This window comes from Podarcis liolepis, assembly GCF_965112155.1.
Source record: "Podarcis liolepis genome assembly, chromosome: 13".
NCBI classification, from domain to species: domain Eukaryota; kingdom Metazoa; phylum Chordata; class Lepidosauria; order Squamata; family Lacertidae; genus Podarcis; species Podarcis liolepis.
The window spans coordinates 21,058,109-21,070,190 of NC_139573.1; positions in this window are offsets into that span (position 1 = coordinate 21,058,109).

The following is a 12,082-nucleotide window of genomic DNA, read 5'->3' on the forward strand; positions in this document are numbered from 1 at the left end:
GGCCAACTGCAAAACAGAAAAGGGCTCCTGGACTTTAATTGAGAGTATATTAGTAGGTGGAACTTGCATGACAAACAGCATCTGCTGAACATTGTCTCTGCAGCAAAATCCTGCATTAAAGGTTCAGGAGTCCTGTCCTCCACATTCTGGGCAGTGCAATATGGGACTCATGTGTTTCACTTGAGTAATACTTTCCTTTTGTGCTATAGAGAGAAGTGTGCTTGTGTGGCTTCCTTTTGTCCTCACTGACATCAGCAGAAGCTGATGAGGGCTTTTTTGTTTGTTTGCTTTTTGGGTTAGGCAGATGCATATTTTATTTATTGATTGGTTGAATGAGTGATGGATCACATGTTTAGCCTTCTCTTCCACCAAGGAGCTCAACATGGAATGCATTGGAGTTTAATTCCCAAAGTTGCCCACCAAGAGAACCTATGGCGAACCTGTGGTCCTTCCAGTCCCCATCACCCCTGATGACTGGCCATGCTGGCTAGGGCTGATGGAAGTTGTAATCCAACCCCTGGAGAGCTACAGCTATGTCACCCCACACAGGCTGAGAGATAACAAGTGGTATAAAGCCCCCTCAGCCAGCTTCATGGCAGGGGGTTAGAACTAAGTTGACTAGTTCAATGATGATTTTGGGGGGCATTCTTCTTAATAAAATAAAAGTGTTCAGTGAAAAATGACTTTTTAAATATGCATGTGCGTATTTTCAAGGAAATTATAAAAAAGAACTTCATATACTATTATGAAAAAAACCTAAGAATTGCCTTTTTGAATTACACACACACACTTTTACAGAAATTATACATCCTGCATATTATTACATTAGTGTAATAGTGCACCTATGCACACAAAACCCACCTACCCCCCAGCCACACTATAGAATTCAGGTTTTGGAGTTTATATAGAGCCTATAGCATAGTAAATATAATAGTAGCACAAGATAGGAGTTCAGAAAGTCTGCTCCCTGGTTAATTGGGTATTGAATTAGAAATTGATTATGTGGATAAATATCCTAGGAGAATCCACACATTTTAGTGCTTATTTCTAGACCTTCTCCCTTAAACGCATCATGAAAGCCAACCTTACAAGGGGGATTTTCCTTTGCCTGCATCCCTGGGTTCCGCAGGTTTTCTAAAACCAAAACACCTCCCCTTTGCAATTGTCCCATTACACCAGCAAAGCAAGCAGGAACTAGAGTTTTAGAGCAAAGGCTCTGAAAATCCGGGCATTGTGACATGTCAGTCCAGGTAGGAGAAAGACACTAGAGGGGGAGAGGTCTTTTCTGGGTTCTTCATGAGCCGGGAGGGGGGATTAAGGAGCAGGGATGGGGGTTGCTGGGAAGCAAGAGTCCTCAAACACCCCACCCCCACCCTGAATGTCCTGCCCATCCCACCTTGCCATGCACAAAGCAGCTAAAAAGTGTGTGCTCTCAAGGACTTCCTAATGAGGTTTGTTCATAATTCTGATGGCAGGAGGCGGTGGAGGGTGGACTTAGGCCAAGCACAGGAAGCAGCAGGGGGAGGAAAGGAGGACTTGACGCAGCAAAATGTCAAGAATTCAACCTGCAAAGGTTCTTGTTTCCCTCTGGTTTGTTGGCTCAGGAATTTCTCTCTCTGAAAACCTGGTTGCCAGACCAACTGCTGCTAACCAGATACACCTGCAGGGATGGCATCCAGCCTTGGCTTCCCTGGGCACCTGCTAAGGCTCCTCACCCCACCAGGTGGCCCACAGCTGCTGACCTACTGCCCAGGGACCCTGGCTTCTCTTCTGTTGCTTCCAAGGTTTTAGTAGGGCTGCAATGACAAGAGCAAGAAGGAGCAGGAGCAGCTTAAGAGAAGGATCCTAGCACAGGCATAGAGCGTCTGCTTTGCATGCAGAAGGTCCCGGGTTCAATCCTTAGCGTCTCCAGGTAAGGCTGGGAACATTCCCCTTTTGAAACCCTGGAGAGCCTCTGCCAGTCAGTGTAAGCAGAACTGAGCTAGATGGACCAATGGTTTGACTCTGCATAAAGCTATATTGACAGTTTAGTCCAGGGGTCTGCAACCTTTAAGACAAAAAGAGCCACTTGGACCCGTTTCCGAAGAAAAAAAATCTGGGAGCCGCAAAACTCGTCATTATAAAAATAACTTTTTTGTCCCTTTTTTATTATTTCTTTGTTTGACCCCTCAGAATTACTGCTCCTCATAGAAATAAACGTTAAATTAACAAGTTACCTTTTTTGTTTGTGTGTTCTTCACTCCCCTTCAAAACAGTGACCAGCGTGCATGCCCCCTTTCAATGCAGTGACCAGCGTACATGCCCCTTACAATGTAGCGGGCGGGTGGGAAGGTGACGTCGGGACGGTGCGTGACTAACGCACGCACCGCCCCCATGCGACGTCACAGCCAGTACAGCGCCCGCCAGAGTGGGGAGTGTCAGGGCGCACAATGCGCCTCCTCCCCTCGCTAGTATCCGCCCCGGAGCCGCGGCAAAGGTGTAAAAGAGCCACATGCGGCTCCGGAGCCGCGGGTTGCAGACCCCTGGTTTAGTCCATTTTCTTTCATAAAATTTATACACCACTTGGTTGTGACAACATCAACAACAACAAATGCTTCAAAGCATTTTACAAAAAAATATATAAAACAGTACAGGCATACCTCAGAGATATTGTGGGTTTGGTTCCAGACCACCTGAGTGAATATTGCAATAAAGCGAGTCACACAATTTTATTGGTTTCCTAGTGCATATAAAAGTTATGTTTGCACTGTACTGTGAAGCCAGGCCCTCCTGGAAGGAAGGGAAAAACTTGGCTCTAGCCCTAGCCAGCTCCACTCCTGTGGCTAGAAGGGGGACTTCCTTCCCCTGGAAGTGTCTGGGCTGCCTGAGGCTTGTAGCCATGTCCTTGGAAGGAGCAATACAACCATCCTTCAGAATTCACACTGTCGTAATTCTCCAGCCAAGTGATGTGTACAGAAATCCATATGCTCTTGCAAAGCGTGCATATAAATGCGTATGCGAATGAAAGAAACATTAAAATGCACCACATCAGGGGAAGTTGCTTGCAAATATGTGCATGTTATTCAAAACTGTATACCAAAAAAAAGTGTTTATTAGGTGAAATTCGCACTAAAATACTGGTGAATTTTCATGAGTATTAGTTTAACTAAAATCTGCAAATTGCAGAAATGTGGAGAACTGAATTTGAGATTGGGAATACTGAGAAGCAGAGAGGATCGAAACGGACAGCTTTGTCCATCCCTAGTGAGGACTCAGCCAATGGGTGGGGAGCTTTCCTTTGCTGAATATGCAAGTTCTCAGGTATCTCCATCAGGTTCCAAGCCCCCTCTACACACACACACACACACACACACACACACACAGAGAGAGAGAGAGAGAGAGAGAGAGAGAGAGAGAGAATGCCCTTTTGATGAAATCGTTGGAAACATGGCAGAATATACAAAGGTATACACTGTCAGAAACAGCTGGACACACCGACGATTTAAAAATAACTCTTTAATCAGTTGACAAGTGTAGTCCTGAGGCTAGCGCTCTGATCCTCTGCATGTGGATCCCCTCAAAAACTACAATTCCTAGCATCCTTAAAAACTACACTTCCCAGGATTCTTTTTGGGGGGATCCATGTGCTTTAAATCTACTTTAAATCGTATCTGCGCAATTTCCACTGTGGCACAGGGGTCTCCCTTTCACCTAAGGATTGCAGTTTACACTTTTGCAAACCAGTGCTTCAAGGAAGCCCAGCCAATCATCCTTCATCCCACCCTCATGAGAGACGGGGGCTTCTGTTTCGGACTTGGAGGGCCCCACCAGGGCCAGATTTAGGTTTGATGAGGCCCTCAGCCACTGAAGGTAATGGGGCCCTTTATATGTCCAGCTGTCAACAACAAATTGTCACTGGTTTTTTGTTGTTGAATATATGCTATATGGCAATTTATGGACCTAATAGGTATCTAAAACCATTTGCACATGTTGCCCTGCAACCAGTCCATGCAGAATGCAGGCACCCTATATATAGAAATGAGCAAACCAGTGATATTTTAGGGAGCAGGGGAGCAGGCAGGGCCCATTACTTACATCATAGGAGCCTACACAACACAAAACACTCTTGCTGTATGTAGGTTTTATTTTATTTGTTTTTTGTATCTTATATTTTGCAAATGTACATCCATTGTGGGTTTTTTCCTTTAATTTTTTTGGGGGGCCCCAAGAGAGTGGGACCCTAAACTATAGCTTGTTTAGCTTTTATGTAAATCTGGCACTGGGCCCCGCAAACAGGCAGAGGCAAGAAGATGTCAGGATTGTCAGAGGCTGGCTCATCTCTCAGCCTCCACTAGGCTCTGGGGATAGGCCAGCTGTCAGCTGAGTCACAGACGGCCGGGGAGTTGGCTGCTCTGGATGAGGAGTGTGACTCTGGAAGGGAAGGAGGGAGGGAGGGGGGACCCAGCGGGACCCAGATGGCGCTGTGTGTCGGGATGAAGAAAGGGCTGATGTACGGGAAGGAGCCAGTAGCGCTGAGGGCAAAGGGGAGGTGAGTTGAAGACAGGAAGCTTCCTTACAGCAAGTCATGCTAACACAGGGAACTGCTTTATACTGACTCAGGCGTCTGGTCCACCTAGCTCAGTACTGTCTGGCCAGCAGTGAAGTCCCAGGGTGTCTCTCAGACTTACCTAGAGATGCTGGGGTTTGAACCTGCGACCTCCTGAATGCAAAGCAGATGCTCTACCACTGAGCTATGGCTCTTCCCATCCACTCTGGCTGTCCGCTGCTCCCCATCACCTCTCCCCACTTGCAATACCGCAAGGCTTGCTGTGTGCTGGGAGAGAATAAAACCGCAACGCAAACCCAGCCAGGTTTGTGGTCTGGCCAGGCTGTTCCTTTCAGTCTCTGCAGTGAAGGTCCATAACCACATTCAAGACCAAAGAGCCTGATAGCAGGGGTGGGAAGCCTTTTTTTTTCAGCCAGAGGGTCACATTCCCTTCCGGGCAACTTTTGAGGTCACATGACACGGGTGGGTGGAGCCAAACATGGGCGGAGCAAGGAATGTAAGTTTTTATCTTTGTACGGTAGGCTAGTTTTGACACACGCTCCTCCAGGCAACCCAAGAGGCATAACCATGAGTTCAAGGACACATTCCAACTAGGAAAACAGAATTGGGATGTCCAGCTGGGCCATAACAAGGTGTGGCCTGGGGAATGTTCTGAGGGCCAATATAGAAAGGTCTGGAGAGCCACATCCAGCCTTCCAGGCCTGAGGTTCCCCACTCCTGCTTTCTGGGTGCAAAGGAAGCGATCTTACACCACATCGGGATACTATTGTTATTATTATTATTACTATTATTACAATTGATTCGTTAATCTGCAAAACTAGCGTCTAAGACAATTTACAGATGAGATAATTAAAAACAGTTAAAACTCAAAGGCAGTTCCTCCAACTTGCCCAGTGTTTTCTAGTTCATCCAGAGTCTCAGGCCAAGGCCTTTCTCAGTGGTGGACTTTGGCGTCTCAAATTTCAGTGGCACCCTTTGCAATGCCAAAATTCGGCTTGTGTCCCCGCCTCTCACCTTCTGTTGGGCATCATAACTGCAGCCCTGCAGAAGCTCCACATGCGATGTGACAGAAGCAGACACACTCTTCTAGATTGGCCGTTGTCTTTCGCATCACCTGATCCTTGACCCTTTCTACTGGAAAGACATGGGACCGAACCTCGGATTTCCTGCATGCGAAGCTAGACTACCACTAAGTTCTTATGGTCCCTCCCCTTGAAGATGTCTGGGTGGGAATCTAGGGACTCCTGGATTCTCCGGAAGAAAGAATAAATGATGCCTAAGTTAGTTTTTCGTCCTCCATACTGTCAGGGGCGGACTTTGGTCTTTCGAATTTCAGGGGCAAAAATCCCCCTCCCAGCATCCCACCTTCCATTCTGCTCAATTCGCATGGGCAGAGTTGAGCCACCCTGTGGCGCTCCCTGGGCTTGGCACCCAGTGTGATGGAACAGGTTGCCCTGCCCTAAATCCACCTCTGCTGCTATGAGATAATTCCCACCATCTCTGGCCCTTGGCTATGCCCACCGAGGCTGATGGGAGTTGTAGTTCACCCACATCTGGAGGGCCAAAGATCCTACAACCCTTGCACTAACTGCACAATCCTATGCATGTTGACTTTGGGGTAAACCCCACCAGCTTCAACAGGGCTTGGTCCCAGGGAAATGGGTATATAGGACTGCAGCCTCAAACCTCTGTCTCTTTTAAATTAAAGAAAGTGTCCAGGGTGCAAGAAGACTGCTGTTTCAACCATGCAGCAACATTTGGGAGATCCCCAGGGCCTATGGGAGACAGAAGGCTCCACCAATCTGTGCCCTGAGCCCGGCACGGTCCTTAACGCAGCTTCCCTGCTGCTCTCCAAGCAGGACAGGAGGATGGAGGATGGTGGAAGGTGGTGCAAGCAGCGTGAACTCTATGGGAGAGGAAATGCCAGAGATGAACCACTGGCTGCATGAAGTACAAGCAGAGAAGTACTTGAGCAAATTGACAGTACCCTGCTGTCTTTTGGGGACGGGGGGGGGAGGCAGGGGGGTCGATGAGGAGAGAATATTTAAGCAGCCTGTTTTTTGCAATGCTAGAATTCCTTCCACAAGAACTAACTCCCTCAGATAAGCTTTTCCAGCAGTGTAACAACCTGCTAGACGCTGAAATGGATATCTCAGGGTTTTAGTCCCACCCCCACCCCTCTGCTCCTGCAAAAGGCCTTGGAGAATTTGTGAAAGTGCTCGATTGTTTAAAATACCTTCACTTGCCCTCACTATCTCTCTCAATTGCCTGCATTTGCCCAAAGTTGGTTAATGATGTGGATCCACATTATACTGGACAGTGGTCAATTATGTCATCCCATCCAACATATGACACCAGCCTCTTCACTTCAGCTGGATGTCGCTTGACTCCGACTCGCCTCCGCTCCAGCCAGGATGGCCAGTGGGTCAAGGATGATGATGGGAGTTGCGTCCCAGTGATATCTGGAAGGTCAGTGAGGTTTGTGTCCCTGCTGCTACATCTTACCTGATTGGGTGGGATCACCCATGTGACTAATTCAAGGCGGGGATATAAGTAGTAGCCAAGTGAAACCAGGAAGTCAAAGAGTTTTTAGAAGTGAATATTCGCACAATATATATTTGCTTCCTCCAGCTTAGGGAAGGATAGGGAGGCAATGCCTTTGCAACTGATAAGCAGCCAGAGGGATAAAGTACGCAACCTCCAGTATGGTTCTTTCCTCTTTAACATGCTTGGAAAAAGCCTTTATGAGAAGAGGCAGTGTCGTATAGTGGTTAGAGTGTCAGACTAAAGCCCTAGGAAGCTGGGGTTCAAATCCCCACTCAGCTATGATGCTCACAGGGTGATCTTGGGCCAGTCACTCACTCTTCAGCCTAATCTACTTTATGTTAGGGTTACCAGATGTCCCCGGTTCCCAGGGACAGTTCCCGGATTTGCAAATCTGTCCGCGGACAAATTCTGTCCCCGGAATGTCCCCAGATTTGCAAATCTGTCCCCGGGAAATGTGGCAGCGGCAGCCTCAGCAGCCCAGAGCCAGCCTGGTAGCGCAGTTGGCTCTGGCTGGCTTCAGGAGCTGCTCGCTGCCGTGGCGCCCGCCATTTTTCCTTGCCGGAAGTCCCCATATGATCATAAATTTATAAATTTAAAGCAATATTGTAGCTAAGAATCCTCGGAATTGTAGTTTGTTGTGGGTGCTGAGAGTTGCTAAGAGGCCCCTAGTCACCTCTCAGACCTACAATTGCCACAGTGCTTTAACTATCAACCCCTCTTCACAGCGGAGGGGGACTATGGGAGGGGAATGGGGAGGGGTGGTCTCCTAACAATTCTCAGAACCCACAACAAACTACAGCTCCCAGAATCCTTTGAGGGAAGCCATGGCTGTTTAAAGTGGCATCATAGTGCTTTAAACGTATGGCGTTAATAGGGACATAGTTGGCCAAAGGAGGGAGGGAGGAGGGCAAAGAATACGCCCCAGCGGGCTGGATTGGGCCCAGGAACCTGCAACTGCCAACCCTGTAAGGCAGGGGAGAGGAACCAGCACCTCCGTGGCTTAATTACACGCAGGTTGGGGGCAGGGGAGAGAGAGGGGCAGGGGAAATAGATGGGTGGCATATCAGGAGGAGGAGCTGCAAGCCCTCGAGGGGGCAAGAGTGATTTGTTCTTCTTCCAGCAACTCATGCTGGGCAAGGTGTGAATGTGGCGTTAGTCTCCTGTCTCCATTAAAGCACAAAATGGGAAGGAGGACGGGGGGGGGGCAGTGGGGAGCCTGCCCCCCCAGCTGTCTCCCCCAACTTAGAGCACAAATGCAACAGATGGTGCCTCTTTTCCTTTGCTCTTTCCCACGAAATCGCTTCTCGGAGGGGGGAGGAGAAAGAGGCAAGCAGATCAATCCTATTTCCCTTAAGTAGAAAGCGGCAGCCACTTGACCCAAGCCCGTTTTTGCTCTTTGCAAAGATCCCACCACACGCTCTCTGCCAAGCGGCAATTAACAGATATCGCAGCGGGGGGAGAGAAAATCCCCCACAGTGAGAGCTGTTCTCTCTCTCTCTCTGTGTGTGTGTGTGTGTGTGTGTGTTAGTGCTAATAAGATGCAAATATATTCACAGTGGAAGCAGTGTCAGCAGAGGACAGTATGGAGGGGGGCAGGTACTCGGATATTTCTCCGGTGCTAGATCATCACCCCTTTCCCTCTCCCCCCTTTTCCCTATTTGGCAAAGGCTGCTGTGCGGCAGCAGGGTGGAGAAGAGAATAAAACAGTGAAGGGAAGACACACACAAAACACACACACACACACACACTGGTGCCATTGCCAGGTTAATTCTGACAGGGCAAGAATTCTTCCTGCGACGGATGGCTTTATGGTGGTGATCTCGGGTCACTCACTCTTGGCCTAACCTACCTCGCAAGGTTGTTGTAAGGACTGGGATGCGGGTGGCGCTGTGGTCTAAACCACTGAGCCTCTTGGGCTTGCTGATCAGAAGGTCAGTGGTTCGAATCCCCGCGTTAGGATAGAATGGAGAGGAAAACTATGTACCATATTTTTTGCTCTATAAGACTCACTTTTTCCCCTCCTAAAAAGTAAGGGGAAATGTGTGTGCATCTTATGGAGCGAATGCAGGCTGCGCAGCTATCCCAGAAGCCAGAACAGCAAGAGGGATTGCTGCTTTCACTGCACAGCGATCCCTCTTGCTGTTCTGGCTTCTGAGATTCAGAATATATTTTTTCTTGTTTTCCTCCTCCAAAAACTAGGTGCGTCTTGTGGTCTGGTGCGTCTTATAGAGCGAAAAATACATTACCTCGAGCTCCTTGGAGTTGGGATAGAAATTTATTAAACTAACAAATAAACAAATCCAAAATTAAACGTAAAGGGACTGCTGACCATTAGGTCCAGTCATGACCGACTCTGGGGTTGCAGCACTCATGTCGCTTTATTGGCCGAGGTAGCCGGTGTACAGCTTCCGGGTCATGTGGCCAGCATGACTAAGCCGCTTCTGGCGAACCAGAGCAGCGCACGGAAACGCCGTTTACCTTCCCGCCAGAGCGGTACCTATTTATCTACTTGCACTTGGACGTGCTTTCAAACTGCTAGGTGGGCAGGAGCAGGGGCTGAACAATGGCAGCTCACTCTATTGCGGGGATTCAAACCGCCGACCTTCTGATCGGCAAGTCCTAGCTCTGTGGTTTAACCCACAGCGCCACCCGCGTCCCTAAATCCAACATTAAAGGAAGACAAAAGAGCCCTTGGGGAATATAAGTTGGCACCTAACATGAATCAAAAGCCCTGTCTACACGGTACGTTAAAAGCTGTATCTATTTTCTGCAGAGCACACGTCTGCCATACAGGCCTAGCAATGCAGCTCAGTGTGGAAATTCCCATGCAGTTCACAGGGACACAAAGATGCTCTGCAAAGCAGGCTTGGCCACAGTGCCCACTAAAGCAAGGGTGGCCCACTAGGCATTGTTGGATGTCATGGACTGGTTGAAATAGTGGAAGGAATGGTGGAAAGAAGACTCAGAGCCTGGGGATTGGTGGAGGGATGACGATGAGCAGCCAAAGAGAGACGAAGGGGAAGAGGAGGTGGTGGAAGCTAAAGGGGTAACAGGGCTTAGTGAGCTGGGAAAGTCTGTGGGAGAGAGGAAACCAGAGGCAGAAGCGGAAGCAGGGGCCGAGGGAGGCCAAGAGGAGTCACAGATGTCCCCCACCCACTGCAACCCACCCGCTTCTGCTTCCCCCGCCCCCATGTCTCCCAAAACCCAGAGAGGCATGAAGTGGGAGGAGCAGAGACAGACATGCAGGCAAAGTCTCAGATTTCTTGGGGAAAGCCCTGGAGAGGCGGGGACAATCAGACTCCACAACTGCTTCATAGCGGGCAAGAGTTACCAAAGAAGAGTTGCTGTGCTCACTAGGCCTGGCGCTCCAGTGCAGAGCCTGTTTTTATAATAGTCGACTTCACTCGATGTGATTCGTTGCTTGCTCCCAACACTGGATTCCAGCTGCCATCAGCCCCAGGCAGTGGGGATCCAATTGCCGTGGATCATGGAAGCTGTAGTCCAACTTCACCTGGGTGTCGTACAGCACCGATGGGGAACCTGTGGCCTGCTTGGTTGTTGTTTTATTCCATCTCCTATTAGCCCTGGCCACTATATCTCATTGTCATGGATCATGGGAACTGTAGTCCAGCTGCATCCATTAGTCTTGCAGCAGGGGTAGGGACATTTGACTCTGGTTCCCATGAGCCCCAGTAAACATAATGGCCAATGGACAGGGATGATGGGAATTGTAGTCCAACGATACAGGCTCCCTAGCTCTGTTCTAGGCACTCTGCCACATCAGATGCCCTGCCCTGCCCTGTAGCCAGATACCCTGAAGAAGGGGGGTGGAAAGCATTTTGTAGTAAACATATATCCTACAGTCCCCTTCATCTCTCTCCTCCAGCAAAGTGGATGTGAGGGAAAACAGGTTGTATGAAGGAAAAAAAGGAAGAGACAGAAGGAGCGAGGGGGGAGCTGGCGGGGGTGGCAGTGATGGGCATGTGCTTCTGGAACAGGCTGTACAAGCAGGGGGGAGAGGAGAGCAAGCTGAGACAGGAACAGAGGAAGAAGAATTTGCAGCTTCATGTGATGTGTGTGTGCGCGCACCAGAAACTTGCATATTTAAAACTTAATGGAAGGGAAGGTTAGTAGGGCAATCCAATAGCTCAGTCGTAGAGCCCCTGCCTTGCATGCAATAGGTTGCAGGTTCCATCCCCCACTTATCTGGTTGAAAGATCAAAGAGCTGGTGTGGTGTGATGGTTAAGAGTGCTGGGCTAGGACACAGTAGGTTGGGGGTTCAAATCCCCACTCAGCCACAAAGCCCACTGGGTGGTCTTGAGCCAGTCATTGCCTCTCAGCCTAACCTACCTCACAGGGTTGTTGTGGAGATTAAATGAGGGGCAGAACCACGTACACCACCTTGAGGCCTTGGGAGAAGGGGGGGGGGGATATAAATGCAACCAAACAATCCACCACAAATGCACCATTGTTCCGTCAATGACATGTTGTTGAATACAGCACGGGGGGGGGGGGGGGATCACGCCAGTCTGGAAGGGCCTCAATTCTGGTACTGAAAACAAATCCCCTGGGCTGAGGATGTGTGCAGATGAACACCACATTTTATTCCCACAAATCACGACATCTGCCTGCATCTGGGCTAAGAAACTTTGCGTTAACTTTTTCTCTTAATTATTAAGGTCATACAAGAAGTATCCAAACATTTTAAATGCCCCATTTGAGCCGCTCTGCAACTTTCCCTTCTGAACCTGTGCAACAAGCAAGCAACAACTTTTTGATCTAAGGAGCTTCTTCGGTGTATGCTGGCGGCACTGAAAACTTCCTTGGCTCAGAAGTGGAAGGCATGGCAGCAGTTAGCCTACACATTGTGGTGCAAAGATATGGGGACTCTAGACATTGCTGAGAAAGTAACTCACATATTAGGCGTTTCTAGGGGTAAAGAAGACCTGGAACATTTTAAACTCTCTTCTCCCATGAAATCACAGAAT